This window comes from Mirounga leonina, unplaced genomic scaffold, assembly GCF_011800145.1.
Source record: "Mirounga leonina isolate KUSES-001 unplaced genomic scaffold, KU_Mleo_1.0 Mir_82, whole genome shotgun sequence".
NCBI classification, from domain to species: domain Eukaryota; kingdom Metazoa; phylum Chordata; class Mammalia; order Carnivora; family Phocidae; genus Mirounga; species Mirounga leonina.
In genome coordinates this window covers 21682356-21706251 of record NW_023270825.1, presented here as the reverse complement: position 1 = coordinate 21706251, position 23896 = coordinate 21682356, and the positions used below count along the sequence as shown (strand labels likewise).

Here is a 23896-nt window from a genome sequence, read left to right as displayed (position 1 = left end):
AAAGAGAATTACAAGGTCACTATGTGACATTGACCATTCTAAGAACTGAATCCACTAGACCAACAGTAACTGACCCAGTGCTAATAGTGATTATTTGACCTTTGAAGAACATTCCTCATCCAAAACTTCTTTACAGGCATTTTTATTTCTGGAACCATTTTCTGCATGTGGAAAAGAGCAACTTTTTTTTTTTCTTTCCTTTTTTTCTTCTTTTAGTAATTGTAAAAGTAGTGCATGCTCATTTTCTTTTAATTTAGCAAGTATAAAAGAAAAAAAATCCAGAATTCAATTGTTAATTAATTTTTTTTCATCCAAGAAATATTTAGTAAATGCTTAGTACACGCTACATACCATTTTACTTGAAGACAAATTTCCACTTCACCTCTTGGTGCCTTATATAAATATAAGTCTGGGAGATAGCAGAGTATAGTAGAAAGAGCCTGATCTTCAGTCTCAAACCAACCTGTGTCCAAATCCTGGCTCTGACACTTAACTGTGTGAAGTTGGGCAAGTCACTTAAACTCTCTGAGTCCCATTTTCTCATATGTAAAATCAGTATATTAACAGCAGCTCTGTAGTTTTTCTAAGGATTCTAATAATCTCCACTCTGCTGGATAGTATCTAGGTTGTTTGGGACACAAGCCCATGAGTCTCAACCAAGTTTTTGCTCTGTACCAATCTGGAGCAACATAAATGAGCAGGAATATATATATATATATTTAATCATAAAAAGAATGTTGGAGCGGGGAATCAGGGGATATGGGCTACTGGGATAGTGGCCAAGTTTTTCCAGATTCAGGGAGGGAAGACAGATTTTTTTCCCCTGGGCCAAGCTTGCAAATCCCCAAGTGTGTCACCAACTACAAAGCACTCCATGTTAACACACCATTCAGGGTGAGAATTGTTAGGTTCTCAAGCAAAGTTGTAGACTCAACACAGAAGGGGATGTATGCAGGGCAAGTAGGGCTGTGTAATCTTAAATTATAGTGAGTTAAATGGGAGCCTTTGAGAAATGATTAGGTTTATCCATAGTATTTGCTGGTCTCTCTTGCCAGCTCACATACTTCTGCCACAATGGGAATGAAGGAATCATGGAACCTTCCATACAGCCTTGCCAATTCTTTTTTTTTAGTAGGAAGCTGATTATTCAGTTTGGAAATTAACCCAGATTCCTTGTTTCTCTTTCTGCCTACTTTCCTCCACTGTTTTCTGATCAGTTCACTTATTAGAAGCTCTGCCAGAGGGTAGAAAGGAACATGTTCAGGAAGCATTGAGTCAATGTTTCATTGTTTTCTGGTTACACAGATAAAAGTTATTTGGAAGACTATACTCTTAAGACTGTCCTTTACTCCTGATTATGCAAATGACAGATCAATCAAAGCCTTGGTAGAATTATCTTGTTTTCTATACCAATACTCCATTCTTTAGAACTGGGCACTCAAGAACTACCATCTCCTTTTCCCCTCATTACCATGGACAAATTAAAATCTGGGTGTACCAAAAATCTCCCAGAGGTTTTATATTTATTTTTAGCTCCACACATTGATCCAAAACTAGTTTAGGAAAAAAAAAAAAAACAGTGAATTTCATCTTTGATGAGAGCAATTTACAACATATTGAATAAGTTAGAGTTTCCAGCGTAAAGTCAACAATTGATAATTTAGTTTCCTGTCTTATAACCTGATTTTATGAAAAGTATAGTTGTTCAGAAAATTTTTAAGAATGTAACTTTCTAACCATCTTGCCACCATGCAATATTTATTGTTACTGCAGAGATTATTTTCCCCCCTTAGTCCCAGCTTGAGATCATTTTATGCCCTAAAGCACATCACAGTATGCCCTGGAGCATATCTTGGGAATCAGAAGTGAATCTTTAAATCACCTAATTTCACATCTCAGCAGCTATGGTTTGGTCAATATCTGTGCAAAGTACACAATGAGGCAGAGGTTAAAACCACAAAGACAAAACCTCAAACTGAGTGGAATAAAGAACTTGCCTTCAGGTAGAAACAGTGTATTTTTGTTGATTTTAACTTTCATAAGACCCCTTTTGAAAAAGATTAGCACCTCAACATCCACAAAACAACATCCTCCTCCCATCAAAGTATTTTTAAAATAATCAGGCACTGTCTTTATTACATGTGAGTTGTCAAATAGAAGATATATGCCTCTGGAGTCTGCTTCTAGGTGATATATCACTTCTGATCTTTATTTGTTCAATTTGAAGATTATTGCTTTTCATATTGCCTGTGAGCCCTTGGAAGCTAAAAAATGAGATCCAGCTATCAAGACCTAGGCAAGCTGTCTATCCAGAATCCTCTAGAAAGACTCAAGTATGCAGATTCAACTATGGCTATAAATATACTTTTATTTTATTCTCAAAATTATAGAAGAATATACGTAGACTTTGGAGACTGGCAAAAAAAATTGCCATGTGACCTTCATCAATTTAATTAGGCCCAGGCTTTTGTTCTGCAAAATGGATTTAAAAATATCTACTTCGTAGGTTGGTTGTAAAGTCCAATGCAGTTCTCATTGTAAACTTCCCAGAGTATTACTGTCATAGAAGAAAAATTCAAATAACCACTCTATTTATAAGCAAACTTAAAAAGTTAGTTGAATATCTTCTTGTTATGTTACAGACAGGAAAAACCTATTTGGAAACAGAAATGTCCAGAACATCGGTTTGTCTGAAGTGTCAAAAGAAGGTGGGCAAGGGGCGGTTGTTTTGTTGTTTGGTTTTGGTCTAGTTTTGTTTGCAGTCTTGCTGTATACCACACATGAGGCCAGGCGTTTGGTATTTATTTCTCTCTGGGTTATAGTAGTAGGGGCTAACTCCCCATTATCCATCCCCAAATCATTGGCCCAAGTAAATATTGCTAATTTCACACCTGTCAGCGATGGGTTCAGGAGTACCCAATTCTGGCATGGCACAAGTTTAGAAGACAGGACACTTGCTAATAAATTGCCCCATGCTGTGTTAATTTCTCTCCTACCTCCAGACTTGGTCATCTTGGGACATAATGCTTAGAGCTACAGCATCCGTCTTGACCAGCATGAGGGTGAAATGAAAGCCAGGGATGGTAGAGGGCATCTCCTGACAACATCATGGAGTTGCTGAAATAACCAACCCTAGGGTCTACTTTGCTAATGGACTTTTATATATGATACAATTGTGTCCTTGTATAAGCCAGTTTGGGGCGCTTGGATTCAACAAAACAAAACACCATTCTTATTAAAAGGAGGAGCCACCAACTGGTTCTCTTGCTTCTACTCTTGTCCTTCATATCTATTCTCACACATTAGCCAAAGTGACCTTTCAACTCATATCTTATTATTGCCTGGCTCAGAATTACCTGGTGACCTCCTATAACCCACAGAATAAAATCCAAAAGCAGTACCAAGGCTTACAGTCTTCTATAAGCAAATCTATAGGGGCCTCCAGGACAAGGGACAACAGCATTCTATATGATCTGACTTCTTTCTACTTCTCTACTTTTCCCTTTTCTTTCCTATCCTTCTTACCCTGTCTAGTTCTGCTATCGCCACAATGGCCTTCTTCCTGTTCCTTAAACAGCTCTTTCCCACCTCCAGCTCTACATTCTTGCTGTTCCCTCAGCCTGGAATGCTCTTAACCCGATTCTTTTTTCATCCTGTTCTCAGCTCAAAGCTACCTTCTCAGAGAGGCCTTTATCATCCTACTACAAAAAATAGCTTACATTCTCACCGAAACCCAGATCTTCACGCCATTATACTGTATTATTTTCTTTGTAGCATATGTCACTATCCAAAATTATATTATTCACTTATTTGTTTGTCTTCCACCCTAAAATGAAAACTCCATGGGAACAGAGAGCCCACCTGCCTTGTTTTCCCTTGCATCCCTAAGGCCATGTATATGGTAGCATATAGCAAGCATACAATAAGTACCTGTCAAATGAATGAAAAGCAGAATTATTGTAGGGATAGGAGTAACTCAGTCTGGGATAAACAGATAATGCAGAAAAGGAATTAAAGGAAATAGGGAAAATATTCAAAAGAAATCTGTGGAGGGTCATTAAAATGAAAAAAGTACAAAAAGCAATATGCAATACAAAACAAATGGCTCTGAATACCAAAGGCTAGAGGTCTAGCTCTGAGAGAAGAAAAATCAATGGATGTTCCTTTAGTATGACAATAAATCTGAATATGAAGAGGAGGACATGGTGCCCAGGTCCCAAGAAGAGGTAAGCCCCACCCGCCCAGAAAGTCAAAAGGACCCGAGATCTAAATTGGAAGACCCTTCAGACGTAAATTCAATTGTAGCTGGTCAAAACAAAAAGTTTGGGATTGCATATTCCCTCCCTTTCTTCTGGGGAAAAACTATGAAAAATTGGAAAGAGATATGAGATCTGTCTCTAGGAAACTGCTAAAAATTTAGAGAAGTATGAAAACATAGGAGGGGCTCAACCTTTTAAAAGTACCTCTTTAAATACTATTAAGATGACATGCTTTTTGGAATACACATAGAAAAAGTTAGAGAATTAAGAAAATGAAAGGATATTCAATGAAAGAGGTGGAGCCAGGTGAAACTGAAAAAACTTTCTTTTCTGTGCACACAACCATGAGGCTGAAATCATGTCCTCCAAAGCTTAGAAATTAGTTTACAAGAGTGAAAAAAAATTGTCAGCTATACCAGTGAGTAGTTAAAAGATGCCTGAAGGGAAGAGCAAGACATAAGCACTTTGTAACCTGTATTTAAAATATGTATGAAGAAGGTGTCGATGAAGAGGTAAATTTAAAAGCTTTAAAACAGAGATTTCCATCCACATAAGCGGTCGGAAAGAGAAGAAAAGAAGTAAAATTTTCATGGACTTCAAGTAATAGGGAAAAAGTAAAGTTGGTTTAAAGAAGTTCATAATGGTCTTTCTGAACAGTTGAACCCGGACCTGAGCTTATGAGCTATGACTTCATTGTTATGTAAATGCTTACCATTAAGTCAAGGACAGCAGTGTGATTATAAACAGATCCAGGAAAAAGTGTATTAACAACACTAGTCTTCAAAAACAAACAAACAAAAACCTTAGAAAAATAATGTTTATCTGGCAGACATAAGAAGAGAGGAAAATAATAAAGCCATCTGTGTGGACCAAAGTCAGGGGTTTGGAGCAGGGGTCCTGATTACCCTGGTTATCCACAGGACTGAGACTGAATTGTAAAAGAAGGATAAGGCAGGCACTGCCAAAGGTTGTGCAGTCTTGAAAATTCTAATCTCTTTCTACTACGTAAGATGCCTGAAGTTATTTTCACTAAAATAGTAGTAATAACTAATATTTTTTAGTACTTACTGACTACCCGATACTTGTTCTAAGCATTTTATACATAGGATCTTATCTCTCACAACAGCACTACAAACTAGGTTCTCCTCTTCTCCATTGTATGAGCAGAAAAAGTACTCATCTCTGACATCACAGTGTCTGAGAAATGATGGACCCCAAAATACGTATTGAACCGATAAATAGGGAATGAATAAAAAGGATCAGAAGGAAGAAAAGAAAGGAGGAAGGAGAGATAGCCACAGCGAGAGAGGGAAGGAAAAAAGAAGGGAGGGTGAAGAAGAGAGATGTGATTCTGGAACAACTGGTAATAACAAAGGTCAAACAACATTAAGACAAACCAAAAGACCTCAAACAGTAGAGGAAGATGAAGGTTTGAGATGATCTTCAGAAAAATAGCAAAATAACACCAGGCATAATTGCCTAAAATGCACCAGAAATCTCAAGTAAAAACATCTAGCATGCCAGACAGGATGTAAAAACACACAAGTCTAACCATTTGGGGCCATGCTGCATGTCCCTTGGGCACAGGTTAGACAAACAAGAGAAGTAATTCAGCCTACCGAAGAAGATGGAAATTGTTTCCTTCGAGGTAAATAAAATACAAAAAAAAAAAAAAAGAGAGAGAGAAAGAAAGGCAAGGGAGAAAGGAGAATGGCAAGAGGAGAAGAAGGAAAGGAGGAAGAAAGACTAACATCCTCATTGTATTTATACTGATTCCTGGCACCCGGATATTCCACAGTATAAAATTCTGCTCTGAAGGAAGTGCCAAAAATAAAGGTACAGTTCAACATTCTGAAGCATGCCTTTCTCTACGAGAGAAATTTGTACAAAAATTAACAAGAAATGTAGTCCATTGTGTGATGCTTGTTCTGGAAGAAAAGACCACTGTTCTTACTAGGACTTTAGTCTAATGAAGCAACTCTTTATTGCAAGAGCAGGAAGGCTAAAATGCAGGGTATGACCGAGTGGTACGTAGAAAGACAGCACAAAGAGTAACATAAGCTCCCAATCTGTGCAAAAACGTACAGAAGAATAGCCTGGGAGAGACTCTGAGAACTTGGTAATATGTTGAAAAAGACAGTTTTTAAGGCCACGAAGAAAGAAAATATTTATAGTAGTACAGAGACTACGCGATACATCCAGAAGGTTGTCAGAGACAGATGAAGTGATGCCTACCACTCTATGCACTGGTTTGATCCGCTTAAAACCAGGATTGGCCTGAGTGTCACAGGGCAGGGAAAAAGACTGCTCACCTTTGACATGTCTATTGTCTAGTACCATTTCTACTACCAACTAGCTGGGCAACTTACACCACCTCTCTGGGATTCAGTTTTCTCATTTGTAGGAGGCAAAAAATTATATTGATCAGAGAGATCGTTTCCAATTTAGTAAGCAATTCTCTGGGGGCCTCCAGTAAGAATGGAAACAGGGACCACTGCAAGAAGGAACATGCAGCAGCAAATAGGGCAAGTCTTCGTAAAAAATTAAAAAAAAAAAAAAGGTCACCGTCTGTTGGAAGAAGATGGACAACTTCAGTGTAGGAATCTCTGCATTACATGGTAGTTCTTTGCAAAAGTGATGACTAGTGAATTTCAGAAATTTCTAAACTCTTATGAGATGAAAATCATGGTCATTATTTTGAATGCCTGTGAATTTTAAGTTTTTAACGATTTTAAGAATTATCTTCCGACCTGACCCTTGGAATCTTTTCCCTCAATCTTCCTCTATCTCAGATTGACCCGAGTCTTTCTTCAGTGCCTGTAGCTCCATCTCATCTTCAAAAGCACCCATGCTATTTCCTTCATACTCTAAATATTGTCACTTTATTTGTTTTTGAAAACTATTCATTCATCTTTCAACAAAGATTTTTTGAATACCTACCATGTGAACAATGACAGGCGCTAGGAATACAATGATGAAAACAGAAACCATCTGAAAACAGAAACTGATGGAAACAACACAGTAATAAGAGGGGGCACAAATGTTCTAATTTCTAAAATATCAGTCTTAGATACGTAATTAAATTTTAAACTAGGGCAAAATGTGAAGGGCAAGGATTATTTTGTTCTTTCTTGATTCCATTAGAGTACCAAGCTACAGAGGTTTTCTAGAGTAAGTGTTCAATAAACACGTGATTGTTTTGTTACATGACCCCTGTGTCATAACTGTCTTTGCGCTATGTGTAGCAGCTGAGTCTTTCACCCACTGTTCCCAATTAAATATTTGCTGAATGGCTATTGTGGGCCAGGCATTGTGCAAGGCCCAGGTGTCCTGGCCGTCAAGGAGAATGTAGTCTGGATGAGACAGGCATGTTTACACATAATTATGATAGTACTTAAGATACACCAGAGTACCATGGGAGCAAAGAAGAGTGACAAACTTCATTTAGGGAAGTAAATATAATTTTATCTTATAATAGGACCCTTAAAGTGCAAAAGTTTTGCAGGCAGAAAAAAGTGGGAGAGGCTATTCTAGGTCATAAGAACATCATGTACTAAAGTACAGAGGCATGAAAAAGCAGTTGGGTTTGGAGATTAGCAAAGCATTAAGTATGGATAGAATTGAGGTTGGGTAGGAGCTGAGTGATGAGAGATGAGGTCATAGCTGGGAATTGAGAGCTTTGTATGCCAAAGTAATGAACTGAGATATTATTCTATGGAGATCAAAGAACAAATGGAACATTTTAAGAATGGCAGAATTGTGATTGGGTGCTTTGATTTATTTGGAAGTGACCACCCCATGACAATGTGGAGACTGGTATATGTAAGGATGGCTTGTAGAAAGGCTGGTTAGGAAGGGTGCCTCAGTGGCTCAGTGGCTTAAGCGTCCAACTCTTGATTTCTGCTCAGGTCATGGTCTCAGGGCCATGAGATCAAGTCCCACTTCAGGCTCCATGCTGGGCATGCAGCCTGCTTAAGATTCTCTCTCCCTCTTTCTCTGCCCCTCCCCCTTTTTCCCTCTCTTTAAAAAAAAAAAGGCTGGTTAGAAACAGTTCCAGGTTCAAAATGATAAAGGCCCAGCGAGGCTGGAGGGTGGACTGAAGATGTGTGTGCAACAGGGTTTACAGGATATGCCAAGTCAGTGGATGGGAAATACAGAGAGGTAGGTAAACCAAGTTTGCGTTGTGTCTAAGTTGGGAGCCCAATGGGAGCAGTGACTTCATAAAACAGGAGGAAAGGCAAATTCTGAGTAGAAAGGCCACTACTGCAGATTTCAGTCCTGTCTGGTGTGCTCATTGTTCTGCAATTCAGGTAAGGTAATTCACTTTCCTGAACCACAGCTGTGTCATCTACAAAATTGAAAAATACTATCTACTTCATGGGATTGTTAAGAAGTTAAACAGGAGTAAAACATATGAAAACATCTAGCTTACTGCCTGGACAGAGAAGTTGCTTGATAAATATTTGTCGAATTAAGAAACAATAAATAGCAGAGACTAGGGTTGAAAACTAGGCTTTGTTGTGTGACCTTGAGCATGTTACCTAACCTCCTTGACACTTGGTTTCCTCACATGTGAAATAGGGAAAATTTATCCTATCTTACTGGCTAGTTGGGAAGATTGAATTGGAAACCCTATGCAGAGTCTGAGCTAGTAGTCACTGGCACATAATTAGTGCTGAATAAATGTGCATTGAATAAAAATATAAATTAGCTCAACTGTGGTCAGTACATCTTGTTTAAGGAGGTAGAAAATGACCTCAGTTTACTAAATATTACATACATGATCAGACACATACTCACAAAAGAGAACATTGAGTGTTCCACATTAGAATTTAAAATTGTAAGATACCATTGTTCGAAAAGTTAACTTGCTTAGAAAAGTTTATTTTTCAGTGTCAAAAAATGTCATGCCTTTCTATTTGTTATATAAAAATTAGAAACTACGTTCATATCTTCTCATTAAAAGAAAAACAGCTAAATCTTCATGCAGAGTGTAGATGACCTGCATAAATTTTGCTCCATAGAACTGATACTGAGAAAACTATTATTTTTAAATAACCCAAGTTTGACCAGCATTACTTCAGTTTTTATTAGTTTGAATGCCTTTGATGATTTGTTTGGATTCTGTTCCTGCTTGGATAAATGCATTTCACTTTGTATATTGTAGCTGTGACAGATAATGCTAGATGATCCCCAATACAACTTCTCCACTTTGTTCTAATAGATGAACTCACCTCTCCAACCTCTGACCTTCTTCCTCCATCCCATTTTTAGAAACATGGCCTCCCAGCTATGGACTACATTTCCCAGCATCTCTAGAAGCTAGATAAGTTTATGTGCTAAACTTCCGGGCAATGGAAGAGGAGTGAAATCGATATCTTTCATTTCTGGGTCATCTCCTTAAACACTTGTCCTGTACTCTCCCCTGTCCCTTCTTCTGTGGGCCATAGCATAGATGTGGTAGAGACCCAGGTTTGGCAACACTGAAGAGGAATGGTATGACATCAGGGAATGGTAATGCAGCAGAAAGGAAGGAACTTGCGTCCTTTAATGACCTAGAGGAGTCAATCTACTTCACCACCTGGACCAGCGGGACTGTAATGTGAGAAATACATTTCTATCTATGTAAGCCACTACATTTGGGATGTTTTTTTTTTTTATCGTTGTTATTATAGTATCTCAATCTCTACCCTGTGTATTGCAGGGTTTTACTTATTTTTCAAGAAAAAAAATGATTTCAGTTGTGAAAATTGCCTCTAGGACTTTATGGGACAAACAGATTTTTAAAGACAAAGGTCTGATGTGTCAGGCTGAACTCTGAATATTCATTACCACAACAAGGTTATTACCAAGGGCTTTCTATTGCTCCTTATTTAATAACAGTATTTTGAGTTCTAATGGAGAATGCTTAATTGTCAACTTAGTCGGTTTTGATTATGATTATGCTGTTGTTTACAATGAAGTAACATTTTTCTGTTTCTTTTACCATCTTCTGCCAGTGAGCAGTATTTGAATAAACTAAAGGCCTTTCAATTAGACTTAACCACAAATTAGATTAAAAACTGGGGGGTCTCAAAAGAGAATGTCTAAAAAAAAATGGTTCGCTAAGTTTTAACCTTGAAATAATAGTGTCATTTTGTATACCATAACCACCAATTTCCATTAAGACTTTTTTTTTTTTTACTAATGGGCAGTCAGAATTGGAAATAGAATTCTATTATATTGTTTTGCCACTCTTGTGGCAAACGAGGTAAAATATGATTCAAGATACTAGTTTTGCATACCTTCAGCATAGGGTATTTGCATCAGTATTTTTATTACTAGTGTAATGAACAGCTATGTGATGGCTTAGTTATAAAAAATAAAGTCAATAAAAAAGATAGGTAAGAAAAGAATTAGAGCATCAGGTGATGGTGAAATGTAGCATAATATAGACAGAACATATCACAGTTATCATATATGGCCACCTACACAACCTAACCCAATCACACATAGGATTGTCTTGGATCAACTGGTTTGGAAAACAATTGCACTACTGATATTTCAGTCACTTTCAATAATTCTCAACTTCAAAAAAGCCAAATCAGTTTCTTCCCCTCACCTCAAGTAACCAGTGACAACTGTTGTAGTGGAAAGAACTCTTGGCTAGGAATCAGGAAACTTCATTGCTAGGCTTGGCTTCCCACTTAGGAAGTGTGAATTCGGGCAGGTCATTTAACCTCTGTGCAGGGTGATTATGAAGTTCAGAATAGGATCATCTATAAGAAGTATTTTGGAAAATAAAAAGCTTTATACAAATATGCAATAGTATGTGTGTGAATATATGTGTGTGTGTGCATGTAAGAAAAACTAACATCATCAATAGTAGAAAGCCACCTATAAATGTATTTGTTCATATGTATATATGAACACATATATAGAGATATATACATGTATATATATATACATAAAGATACATACACACATATATTTACTAAATTAAAAACTTTTACTATTTAGGATTTAGAAGCAGGACTGGCTGCTTCTAAAAGGAGTCAAGGCAGTTATAGATTAACACACAATGCCAAGGTGCAATGAAGAACTTTAAAAAAAGACAAAGTCCATGTAGATGACATTTAAAAGTATGTTTTAGTGAAGCCCCTTTGCTCTTCATTGATGGTTGACAGCAAAGCAGATAAAGGGAGTTTTGTTGTAATAACAACAGGTTACCAATAATTTATTGAACACCTGTGAATTCCCCCCACCCCAAATGAAAGTTAGAATCTTAACAATGACCTACATCTAATCAAAAGGTTTCACCCATATCCTATTCCACAGTCTCCCCTCTCTGGGTGATAAAGTTAATAGGTCACCTCTGCCAGAGTTTTCAGGAAGTAACATCTGGGAAGTGTCAAGTTCCCATAGTGAATACAAGGCACACATTAGGCTTGTACCCGAAGTCAGTAGGATATTACTGTAACAGTCTTTTGAACTTTTCTCTTCGTGATCATCTAAGATCAAGGAACAAAACGACAATCCTGAGAATAACTATTCTCCCTTACCTAGTCCCACACCACCTGATAATTGTTGAGGACCCAATAATCTCCTCTTCTAAAATAATTTTAAGTGAGCTACATTCCTTTTTAAATACGTATCAATAAATTAGGAAGGAATTTCATTGTGAGGTGGAGGGTAATACAAACACCTTTGATTTGTGAGCTCAGGCAATGCCATTCTGTTTTGAAACCATCCATCAATACCCTTTGATCTTTATTTTAAACAACCAAGAGTAAAGCATTGAATTTTAAGGTCTCAGTCCTCAGTGTGAAAAACAAATATATTATACTGTATTTTTATTGGACAGATTAGCATTGATGGTCATCTACCTCAAACTGAAACTCACAGATTAATCACTAGATTAATTAGGACCAGCCAAAAAAATGGTTATGTGATGTTACCTCCCACCCACACTCCCAGACTTTAAAAAAATGATAATGTGTAAAATGGGTTCGAAATCTCTGCACAGGAGGCAAGGAAAGAGAGAGCAAGAGCTGATCATTGCCTACCATTCTGTACTTTATTCTACTGCTGTGGTTAGTTTGACTCATTACTTAACCAAAGCAATCACTCCAGGAGCATCTCCAGGCATTAAAAAATGCTCACAACTAAGACATACGTCTTTCAGAAATTGGAGTTTCTTCTCCAGATTAATATTTCTATTTTCTGATACCAAAAAAAGTTTCTAAGGAAAAATTCTGCAGCAATATATTCAAAGCTTGCCACCTTAGAACCATAATGTGCCTTTCTTCTAAAGGAGACCTCCAAAAGCAGTGTCTCATTTAGTATCATGGTGTACTTGCCAAAGAGGCCACAGAGAGCACGGGCCCCGTTTTACAAATGGAGACCTGAGTGTCATCCCAGCCTCTCTCCATGCAGAGAGAACAAGAGGAAGCAGTGACAGCCACATATTCTACTCATTTCTTAAATGTGCATTTGTGAGCTCACATGTCAATGACAGAATCCTTAAGCAGGTGCAAAATAAACAAGTAAAATACATTGGGAATGCTGGTCCTTGTGATTAGAATTTAATCCGTCTCACAAAACAACTGCAAAGGGACAAATGTATGCAAGTAAACATAGTCTAATTGATTCGGGACTCACCTGACCCTTCTTGTCCTCTTGGAGTTGTAAATACCTGCCCAGATTGGCAGAAGTCGGCTAGCATAGAGACAGTCCCAAACCTTTAGTCTTTATAGGCATCCCCCCTCTCTGTTCCAATTCCAACATCCTCTTCACTCTGATTGGCTTCTGGTTCTCTCACTGCTCCTTGCCTTTGAAATGTTCTCCACTCAGCAACATGCAGGGTTAATGTCTCCAACTTCCCCCAAAACATCTACGCATGTCCTGGGCATGTGTATTTCCAGTGACCCAAAGTGACAGTCAGTGGGAAGTAGCTTCTTCTAACTCCTTTTCCTGGAGACTTGTCTCTCCCTTGCATGGCTTGTCTTGGCTCTTCTAAAAGGCTAAGGGAGGTTATCTACTCTCTTCATCCACAGGTGACAAACCATAATGTGGCTCTGTTTTAGAAGGATGGCCTGCATGACTAGGGTATCACTGCCAGAAAGAAAACTCAGGTTCTATATTTGAACCCCTACCTTGTCTTCCAAATCAAGCACCTCCAAAAATTATGAGCTCATTATTGCCTTTCTATTTGACATCTTCCTACCCAGGTTAACAATATTTCCTTTCTTAATCTGATTTCCCCCCTTTTTTCTTCTTTATGAAGTTTTCTTTATAAAGTTTCTTCTGACACAGGTGAAGCTATGGTTGTTTTCTGGAAAAAAAAAAAGAAAGAAAAATTCTTTTATTCCTAGCTTCCCATACCATCTTACAGAATAAACATATGTGATTTTCAAGGAACAATAACTGGAATAATTTGTTTGTCATTTCATCTTCATTTATTGATTGAACAAATTAATGTTCAGGTCAAATTCTGCCATAATAAGACAAGGGAGTTTCCAAGTTACTTTCTTGCAGTGAAATATTATTATACTTCTTACTTAGTGAAAGCAAAAGAGAAGCTTAAGAATCATTCAGCTCAGGGCACCTGGGTGGCTCAGTTGGTTAAGCATCTGACACTTGATTTCAGCTCAAGTCATGATTTCAGGGTCGTGAGATTGAGCGACACATTGAGCTCCAAACTGACCATGGAGCCTGCTTAAGATTCTCTCTCTCTCCCTCTCTCTCTGCTCCCTGACCCCCTCTCTCTCTCTCTAAAAGAAAAAACAAATCATTCAGCTATGCATAGACTTTCCTATTTTAATGATATTTGCTGAAATAGCAAATATCCAATATACCATTTTTGAATTTCACCATGCCAGCTTTGATAACCAGAATGTGATAGCATGATTACCTACATGTAACTTGAATTTTACAGCCCTGGTCTACACAGAGACTGGAAAAACATCTTTTTAAAATCATGTTCAATTGAATTTAACTTCTTTCTGCCAAATAGATAAATGTCAGCTTTCCCTACAGTCTTTTATTCCAGTGAAATTCAGTTAGTAATGGGATTTAACATTTTCAACAATAAGTTTAATCTAAGTTTAATCTTTTGAGGTCTTGAAATGGACTAATGTACCGCTTCTTCCCAATTTCTCTGGAATGGAGATGTACTGAATGTCCTCTCAGAATTCTCAAATGTTGAGTTATTTTTGATTCAGAACATTTCCACTGGTTGCCCTTGAGTAGACATTCCATATTATCACATTACCTTTGGAATCTCTTTAAACTGTGACTCACATTCTTAGTAAGGCAACTAGATATGAACACCTTCTTTTCAACCAACTTTTTTTTTTTAAAGACATCTCCCTTGAGTAACTGGTCACCTTGCAAGGTTTCAATTCATTGAGCTGAGTACACGTGATACATATTCCTATGAACTGTTGGGACTTTTTGTTTGTTTTGCTTAACTTGGAAGGACCAAGAGCTTTAATATTGCCCCCCATATCTGAGTTGTAATGTTCACAATATTGTCCTAGAGAATTTCATTACTCAGTATTTCTCATAATTTCTTCACACCGTGCACACTAATTACACATATGTGTGTGCACTCATATATCCAGTTAAAAACTTAAGTTTTAGGTTAAGTCCCACCTATGTAACTCACAAGGCAGGACTTTAGATAAAATAAATTTTTCATTACCCTCTTAACATTCATTATTGTTCTCTGTGCATACCAATCAGGGTACGCTATCTTTCACAATAATCTTTTTCACGTGGTCTATCTGAAAAAAATCTTGTGAAATCATTGTCTCCTTGTCTTCATCTTCACCTCCCCTCTCCAGGTGCTCAAACCAGTCTTCAGAAGTGTGTTTAGCTAACACAGACTTCTGTCTACTCCCCAGATATCTTCATTTTAATAAAAAATGAATCTTAATGAATTTCTAAATGGCATGTTTCCAGATACCCGTAAAGGGGGTAGGGGAAATTGGTGTGGAAACATTGCCAGTGCTTTGGAAGGAAGATAGCAAAAAGAAAAGTGGCAAAATGAATAGCTTGCAATCTTAATGAACAAAGTTGTACCAACTAATCATTGTATTTCCATACACTATTTCTAATATTTACCCTGAAGAGTGGGTATTATTCTTATTAACCCCATGTTTACCAATAAGGAAGCTGGAGCTCCTAGTTGTTCTGTGATTTGCCCAGGTTTAGATAGCAGTGAAGTAGCCCAGCCAGGATTCAAACCAGCTCTATGGATGCTCATGCCCACCTACCTGTGCCTGCACATTTTACTAGACTTTGGGGAAGGGTAAGTGAGAGCTCAAAATCTCCAAGTATCAGCTCCAAGTAATTTGGAGTTTGTACATGAAAGGATGTTCAGACCAGAAGACACATATGAAGAATCTAAAAATGTCCCTCCTTCCATCTCTTTAAACCCAAGGAAAGTGTAAGAGTAAAACAGAAAACATGGACTTAGAAGTCAGAAAGCACCAGGTCAAATTCTGTTTCTGCCAATTATTATACTGGCTCTTACCTTGGGTAAAGTTAGTTGTTTGGAGCCAGGTTCTTCCATATAACAATAAATATAACAATATCAATTCCATTGGTCTACTGTGAGGATGCAATGAAGATAACTTAGATAAAAGTCTCAACGTGAGTCCCCACTCCTAGTAGGACCTCAATAAATGGTCCTTCCCAAGAACCATTCTCTCATCCTCCCTTGAAAGGAAGGGATGGTCCTCTTTTCATCCATTGTCATAGTTTATTTATAACCTTTAAATAGTTGCAAAAGAAGATGTTTTTCAAGTCTATGGCAACATATTCTTAAATGATCACTGGACAGCAGCTACGCTACCATGGCAAAGAGTATAAATTCTAAATCCTAACTGCTGGTTTAAATCCTGGCTCTACTCTTAAAAAGTTGTATATCTTACTATATTTGCTCAATACTTCTGGGCCTCAGTTTCCTTATCTGTAAAATAGGAATAATAATAATAATAGCACTTACCTAGTGAGATTTCATAAGATTTAAATTCATTAATACAAGTAAAGTGATTAGTACAGTGACTGGCACTTAGTAGTGCTTTATAAATGCTAGCTATTATTATTAACCATGCAAATAATGGAGCTAGAATAGTAATTCTCAGCCAGGGGTGCTTTAGCCCCCCAGGGGACATTTAGCAATGTCTGGAGACTTTTTTTATTGATACAACTCAGTGAGGGGATGACATTAGAGGGTAGAGGCCAGGGACGCTATTAAACATTCTAAAATACATAAGACAGCACCTACAACAAAGAAATATCTAGTCCAAATGTCAGTAGTGCCAAAGTTTAGAAATACTGAGCTGAGAAAAACCATCCCTGGTCAACAGAGATCCTGAGATATTTTCCCAGGGGGCATAAACAGTCACTAACCAAATACTGCTGGAAAATCAAATAGGTGTATAGAAACTGTACCCTATTCAATGTCAAGTAAGCTAATATTGGAAAAAGTCAAATGGTTATTGGCTATATGGGACTGTAACACTTCAGTGTGTCTTAGAATTACATTAAAATATTCTTTTAAAAGAGTAATATTTACTTTTTATAGGCATCATTATTCTAAAATACATTGAATAAGAATTTGGAGGGTGGATAAGCAAAGATACGCAAGGGCTTTAGAGCCTGCAGGTCCTATAAAAATTAAGGCTTGCAAATTTATTGGGATTCCTTCCCCCATGGGATCCAGCAAGAGAAGATGGTCTACGTATTATGGACACTGGGTAGGAAAGAAAATGGGCATGAATTTTCATGCTACTTTGTATCTTCACCCTCCTCAACCTTACTTACTTTGTGGGCAGTGAGATTATTTAAAGAAAGCTAGACGTGAAGTGCTCAAACTATCTCCTTCCTCGCAATCTCAGGGTCTCAGGTGAATTTAGCAGGATCTTGAGCTAGGAGGACTCCTTTTCAATCCTGTGACTTTCTCTAGATATCCTCTAGCTTGGGTTGAAGAGGACATGTTGGCAACTCTAATCAGAACTAAGTAAGCCCAAGGGATGGCCTTTCTTTTAGGCCTTTCCTTAAGAATAGCCTTCAAACTCTGAGGAAGAAAGTAGGAAGCTCTCTATCAGGAGCACACTAGGTTCTGACTTTAGTTATTTGGGACCTGGTGGTTGGTACTCAGGGAACTAGAAAGATACAATGAGGTCTCTTCTTCCCCAGTCCTTGGCAGGGAGATACTGCTCAAACACAAAACACTGTTCCAATGAACAGAAGATACATGAAGAGGTAGGACTCCTTTCTAATGCTTGCAGGTGAGATCACCAGAGAGGTTCAGATGAGTTTTGGATGGACTCAGTACTATCCGCCATATAAAAGGAGGACTCTGTATCATTGTGATTGTAGTGGGCTGAATAATAGTGCATAAATATATCAGGTCCTAATTCCCAGGACCTGTAAGTGTTACCTTATTTGGAAAAAAAGCTTTTTGCAGATGTGACTAAATTAAGACTCTTGAGATGGGGAGATTATCTTGGATTATCTGGCTGGGCCTTAAAGGGAATCAGGAGTATCCTTGTGAGAAGGAGGCAGGGGAAGGTTTGACACACAGAGAAGAGGCCATGTGACCAGGGAGGCAGAGCCTGGAGGAACAGACACCAGAAGTTGGAAGGGGCAAGGAAGGGACTCTCCCCTAGAGCCACTGAAGTAAGTGCAGCTCTGCCAATACCTTGATTTCTGTCCAGTGAAAATGATTTTGGACTTTTGGCCTCCAGAACTGTGAGAAAACACATCTCTACTGTTTTAAGCCACCAGGTTGTGGTGATTTGTTTCAGCAGACTCAGGACACTAATACAGTGGTCATGACTGTGGCTTCTCTTCTCACAGGTGTCCATTAGCCGAACCTAAGTGAGAAAAAGGAAGTGGAGGAAGAGGAAGAAGAATAAAAAAAACAGAAGGCAAGCAGGAGATAGAAGACTGAACAGAAGCAGGAAGAGGAGAAGAAAGAAGAATCAGAAAAAAAGTGAAAGAGAAATAATTCACTGAATGGTACAGGTCACGTGTGAATCGTATTGGGGAGAAGTACATACAGTCCCTAAATTCCACTCTTATCTACACGGTGGACATTAAGGTTATGCCTTAGGCTTGAGTCACAAGAAGAATTTTGTCTTTAAAACATCTTCGTGATTCATCCAATGGTTATATGTAGCTCACTAAAGTTTTTCTCATCAAGGTTACCAATGATCTCCCTTCAGGCAAAAGACAGTAACCTCTTAGTCATCAAGCCTGACTTGCCAACACTAAACATCTGTCAAGATTCTGCTCATAACCCACTTCTTCCATAAAATTTCCCTTGATCTTTGTTTCTATTTTCTGATTTCCTATTACCCTCTCAGGAGATGTGGCTTTTATTCCTGCCCCTCTAAAAAGAGGCCAGGGAGGCTGCTAAGCATCCTAAAATGCACAACACGACTTCCTACAACAAAGAATTATATTTTTATACCCCCTCCAGCACTTTGCACAGGGCTGGTGTGGAATAGAGTCCTGTGGTGACTGACTACCTATTAATTTGTTCAATAATACAGATGGTCTCATCTCCTTCTTCTTCTACCAATTTATCATATTGTACAATGATGATTGATATCGAGAATTACATCCCTGAGGCATGCTAGACCTAAATCATAAAAAATAAACTGACAAAATTCATTCATTGTCTTGCTGGTTAAAAAAAAATCTACTCATACATTTTAGATTTCCAACTGGAAGAGTTGAGGCCAGAAAGCATTACTCATTCAACCTAATTTAACTCCAAAATGCAATTAACAGCAACTCCTCAAGTCCCAAATACTCACAGCATCTGAAGATTTACTTATTACCAGGAGAGTTACAGGTTTGTCCTAAAATATACCTGAGGGTACCAGCTTTCTGGTGTTTATTTCCCAATATATGGCAACTCTTAGTAGAAAAGTAAGCTTATTTTAAAATTGATTTTATGTCCTGGTTTAAAATTTCCCAAAGGAGATTCTGCATTTGGGAGACTGTTTATATGTTTCATATTGCTCATTTGCATCCAGTGTAACTGAAATTTAAGTCCAGTTCAACAAAGCATCCCACAGTAAGTGATCAGATAACTGCCCACGTGCAAACCATTACATACACACATGGTTGAAGAATCCTGTCAAGGACATAATAACTGTTTGTGAGCATCTCTCATGATTTCACATTTTAATGTTTATTATTTTTTGTTTTTTAAACATAAAAAAACCTACGGCACACTGTGGCATTCCCATCATGTAAGAGCAGTTTATAGAAAACACATTACAAATTAAGAATCACAAACGCATGGAGAATGGAAATAGATTAAATAAAACAAGTGAACTAACTAACACCCTTCCAAAACAGAAAACCAAGACTTAAAATATTGTACACCTTAGTGAAATAACAGCTGCTCTTACTAAAGACCATATATTCCCTTAGTATAGTATTTTGTAATTTATTGCTTTTCCCACCTTGGAAAAATTATGTTACAGTTATATGGCCCCATATTAACATTTTTTTGGCCTTTTATAAGTAACACCTTTGAAACTGGACATTTAGTTATCCATTAAGTCAGTTGCTTGAGAAAAGGTTTCATTTTTTTTTTTTTTCTGGCTCTTTAGAATGCTTCAAAAGAATGATTCAGGGAAATCATAAAAGGATTAATTCAAAATGATGAAATTGTAAAATGTAAATGCATCCCTCCACACACACCCACTCTGTTATCTATGTCTCTAAAGCATGATGCATTCACATTACCCATATATACCACAGATTTCTATTTTGATGACATTAATTACTCCAGAATAATGACTAAGGTCAAAAGTCCCACACACCATGAAAAGCCCGGTTTTATGTAGAGAAAAGGGTCCTTGATGAGGCTGATATTACCAGGCTTCTTCTCTCCACTTTCCAAAGAGAATCCTATGAGTTGTAGCCTGGTTTCCTGTTTGTTAATGATAAAATGCCTAGTATTCTACTAGCACTTTCTGAAACTCTTAAACTTCACTGTCTTCCTGAGACAACTCTGCCCTGAAGGGAAAAATAGTTTTCTTCACCCAGCGTCTTTTTCCTTGTATTAATATTAATATCCCATGAGAATATTAGCTCTGGAGGAAAGAATTTGGTGGCAAAATTCCATATTTACTCATGAAATCCACCCCCAACTTCCACTCACACATTTTAAAAGGACAGTCAAAGGAAAAGCTCCCATGCCTACTACCCTCTCTTCACGCTTCCCCTCAGCTTCTTCTGACACCCACTCTGGGTTTCTTTTCTGGTTGTTTTTGTTGTTGTTGTTGTTGTTTTTGGTTGTTCCTGCTGAACCAAAAGCCACTTTTACTAGCAGAGGCTGTTTTTTAGAGTATACTCTGTATTTATTGGGACATAAAAGTATTTAAGTTAAGGGCGCCTGGGTGGCTCAGTTGGTTAAGCGACTGCCTTCGGCTCAGGTCATGATCCTGGAGTCCCGGGATCGAGTCCCGCATCGGGCTCCCTGCTCGGCAGGGGGTCTGCTTCTCCCTCTGACCCTCCTCCCTCTCATGCTCTCTGTCTCCCATTCTCTCTCTCAGATAAATAAATAAAATCTTAAAAAAAAAAAAAAAAGTATTTAAGTTAAAAAAAAAAAAAAAAAGACTCCCTTGGCCCTGGCTAGAGTGTGAAGACAGAAAATGATGTGTGTCGAGTCCTCTAGGCTCTAACCCCGCCTGCCTGTTCCCCCACTGCCCGGCCCTGCCTCAGGGGTTGCAGGAAGTGTGTATCAAAGCCTCACGCATCAAATCTCAGTAAGATTTAAACAATGCAGTGGGGTTGACAGCAGTTGCCTATCCTTCCTCTCCTAGAAATGTTGTTTAAAAGACTTGCTGAAGGGAACTTGTTGGTGCTACTGAATCTTTAAAATGATTTTTAAATGGCTATTTGCATATGCAGCTGAGTGACAAAGCGCTTGAACTCTGAAGCCATTCTCTGCATTCAAACGTGGGCTCCATACTCGACCTTGAGTAAGTTACTCTACTTCTCGGTGCCTCAATTGCCTCATTTGAGATAGTCTCGAATGAAAATGGTAATATCAACCTCATAATGTTGTTGTGAGGATTAAATAAGTTAAAATATGCGAAGTTCTTCAGAAGAGTGTCGGCATTTGGTACACACTATGGGTTAGGGATAAAGTATCTGCATCTCTTTATCAGACACACATAGAGATTTGAAGACATGCTTGTAAAAATACTTTGACCTCTGAACAACAGTTGACCTTAAACAACATGGGGGCTTGGGGCCCTGACCTCTCATTCAGTCAAAAATCTGCGTATTAACTACTGACTCCCCCAAAACTTAAATACTAATAGCCTACTGTTGACCGTAAGCCTGATAATATAAACAGTCAATTGACACATATTTTGTATGTTATATAATTCATATACTGTATTCTTACACTAAGGTAAGCTGGAGGAAAGAAAATGTTATTAAGAAAATCATAAGGGGGGCGCCTGGGTGGCTCAGTTGGTTAAGCGACTGCCTTCGGCTCAGGTCATGATCCTGGAGTCCCTGGATCGAGTCCCGCGTCAGACTCCCTGCTCGGCGGGGAGTCTGCTTCGTCCTCTGACCCTATCCCCTCTCATGTGTTCTCTCTCTCTCATTCTCTGTCAAATAAATAAATAAAATCTTAAAAAAAAAAAAAAGAAAAGCATAAGGAAGAGAAAGAGAAAATACATTTACAGTACTGTACTGTATTTATTTAAAAAATCCAAGGTAAGTGGATCTGTGTTCAAAGTCATGCTGTTCAAGGGTCAACTGTGTGATGTATGCGTATATATATGTATACTATATACATAATATATAAGAATATATAAAAATATTTACAAACTTATGTATATAACATATATATTATATATATATATCCAAACTGGCACTCGGCAAATAGTTGGTGAATTAATACCACCTAACAGAATAAGTGTATTATCTAGAGTATAATTAGCTTTGTCACTGTTTTATATTTGCGGTGATCCATTGCTGTTAATCAATGGAGATAAGCATCGCAGGGTTCAGGGTAGACAGACCTGTATAGATAAAGGGGCTCAGGCCTAGATAGTAAAGAAAGAAATGTACAGAGAACCACCACATGCCATTTTCTGAGCTTGGCACTTTTCATGTGCCATTACTTATAAGTCTCTTAACAGCTCTTTTAAAGTAAATAATGCAGTAAGTTGTATTGTGCAGATGAGGTCAATGAGCTCAGAACTCCTCAGTAAATTATCTCAAATCATACAGCTAGTAAATTAGTGGTGGAGGTGGGATTCTAATCCTACACCATTTTAAGCAAAACAAAACAAAACAAAACAAAAAACCCATAATATGGAAAAAGGACAAAGATGGGTTATGCAAGGGAAGTGATTTTATAAAATGGTTATTATGAATATATCATTGACAAACAAGGTTTATAATTCAAAGATGGTTTGGTAGATCTTAGACTCAGCCTTGAGGTAGATATTCAGACTACATACTATCTACTTTTAATCCCATGAAGAAATTCATCGTACATTTCAATCGTAGCTTCAAACATGGTCAGAGATGGAAAGCCACTTAGGAGACCATTTAGTCCAACTTCCTCGGTTAACAGTTAAGAGACTTCAGAGGTGAAATGATAGGCTCAACGTCATACAGGCAATTAGCAGCACAAGCAGCTGGGATTCTCCTGGATCCAACACTCCTCCCCTTATAGCATGTAGAACAGCCAACTGGGACACCACAGTTTTAAATGTATCCATTTAGATGCATGTAAATTCTAGTTCATTTTAAATATTCCAATTCCTACTTTAGCATCTAAACCTAAAAAGAATATTAAGGTGATTCTTAAAATTCTTTGGGAAGATACAATAAATAATAATATTCTCTAGTAGAAAACAGAGTTTATCTCTAGGAGCTTCTATTTTTAAAACCTGACCAAAATTCTGGTACTGCTGTATGCTGTCAAATGAGAACAAAATCTAAATACTGTCTTCGGGGGGAAAACAGCCTTTTAAAAAGAAGGTGGTGTTTTTCTTCATGCAGAGAGGAATTAAAGGGATTTTAAACTTTTTTGTTGTTGTTATTAGATTACATTCATTCAACAAATATTTAGAGTACCAAATAACAAGAATAGCAGGAATCCTACTTTCCTTGTGTATTTCGTAGCACTCATTAGAGAGGTGGGTTTTTGATAGTCATTGATTGGTGTTGCCTTTTCCTATGTTCAGCATAGTAGATGGCTTCAGGACAGTAGTCACTGAGATATGTCAGCTACTACTGATGTCCTTTTATAGAGGTAGAAGGAGATGGCTCTTGACTATTTCAGTGTTTGTGTTGTTTAGAACCACGCAGCGTGATATGCATTTTCTTAGTTATACCAGCATCAGTATTGTGAAGTCCAAAGGCTTACAATTTCTTTCATTGTGCTTACACCAGAAATTTATCATTAACAGCACTATTTCTTATCTGGCTGCCATGGATGAGGTAGTATGAAGGTACATATACTAAAAAAAAACTGTACCATCTAGCTATATCATAGTATGAACCTTTATCATGGAGCCTAGGAAGCTTTGTTAATGTGAGTTATAAAAGACAGTTATAATGTGAAAAGCACATTATCCACTGCTTCAGAA

General features: G+C 37.8%; 1 protein-coding gene and 1 long non-coding RNA gene across 7 annotated transcripts in view; one reads left to right on the top strand and one right to left on the bottom strand.

The window, feature by feature from the left end:
* The window catches only part of DIO2 (iodothyronine deiodinase 2), a 217740-nt gene extending 204280 nt beyond the window's left edge, over positions 1-13460 (bottom strand). The window contains 1 exon segment of the mRNA XM_034993091.1: positions 12900-13460. The gene's annotated coding sequence lies outside the window, so the exon portion shown is untranslated.
* Positions 9635-23896, top strand: part of LOC118002571 — a 76249-nt gene continuing 61987 nt past the window's right edge. For 5 of the 6 annotated variants that reach the window (XR_004677067.1, XR_004677064.1, XR_004677068.1 and 2 more), the window contains exons 1-2: positions 9635-9861; positions 18111-18272. This is a non-coding gene — a long non-coding RNA (uncharacterized LOC118002571). Of the gene's footprint in view, positions 9885-18110; positions 18273-23896 lie in introns of all 6 variants that reach the window. The other variant, XR_004677066.1, reaches the window with a different exon arrangement.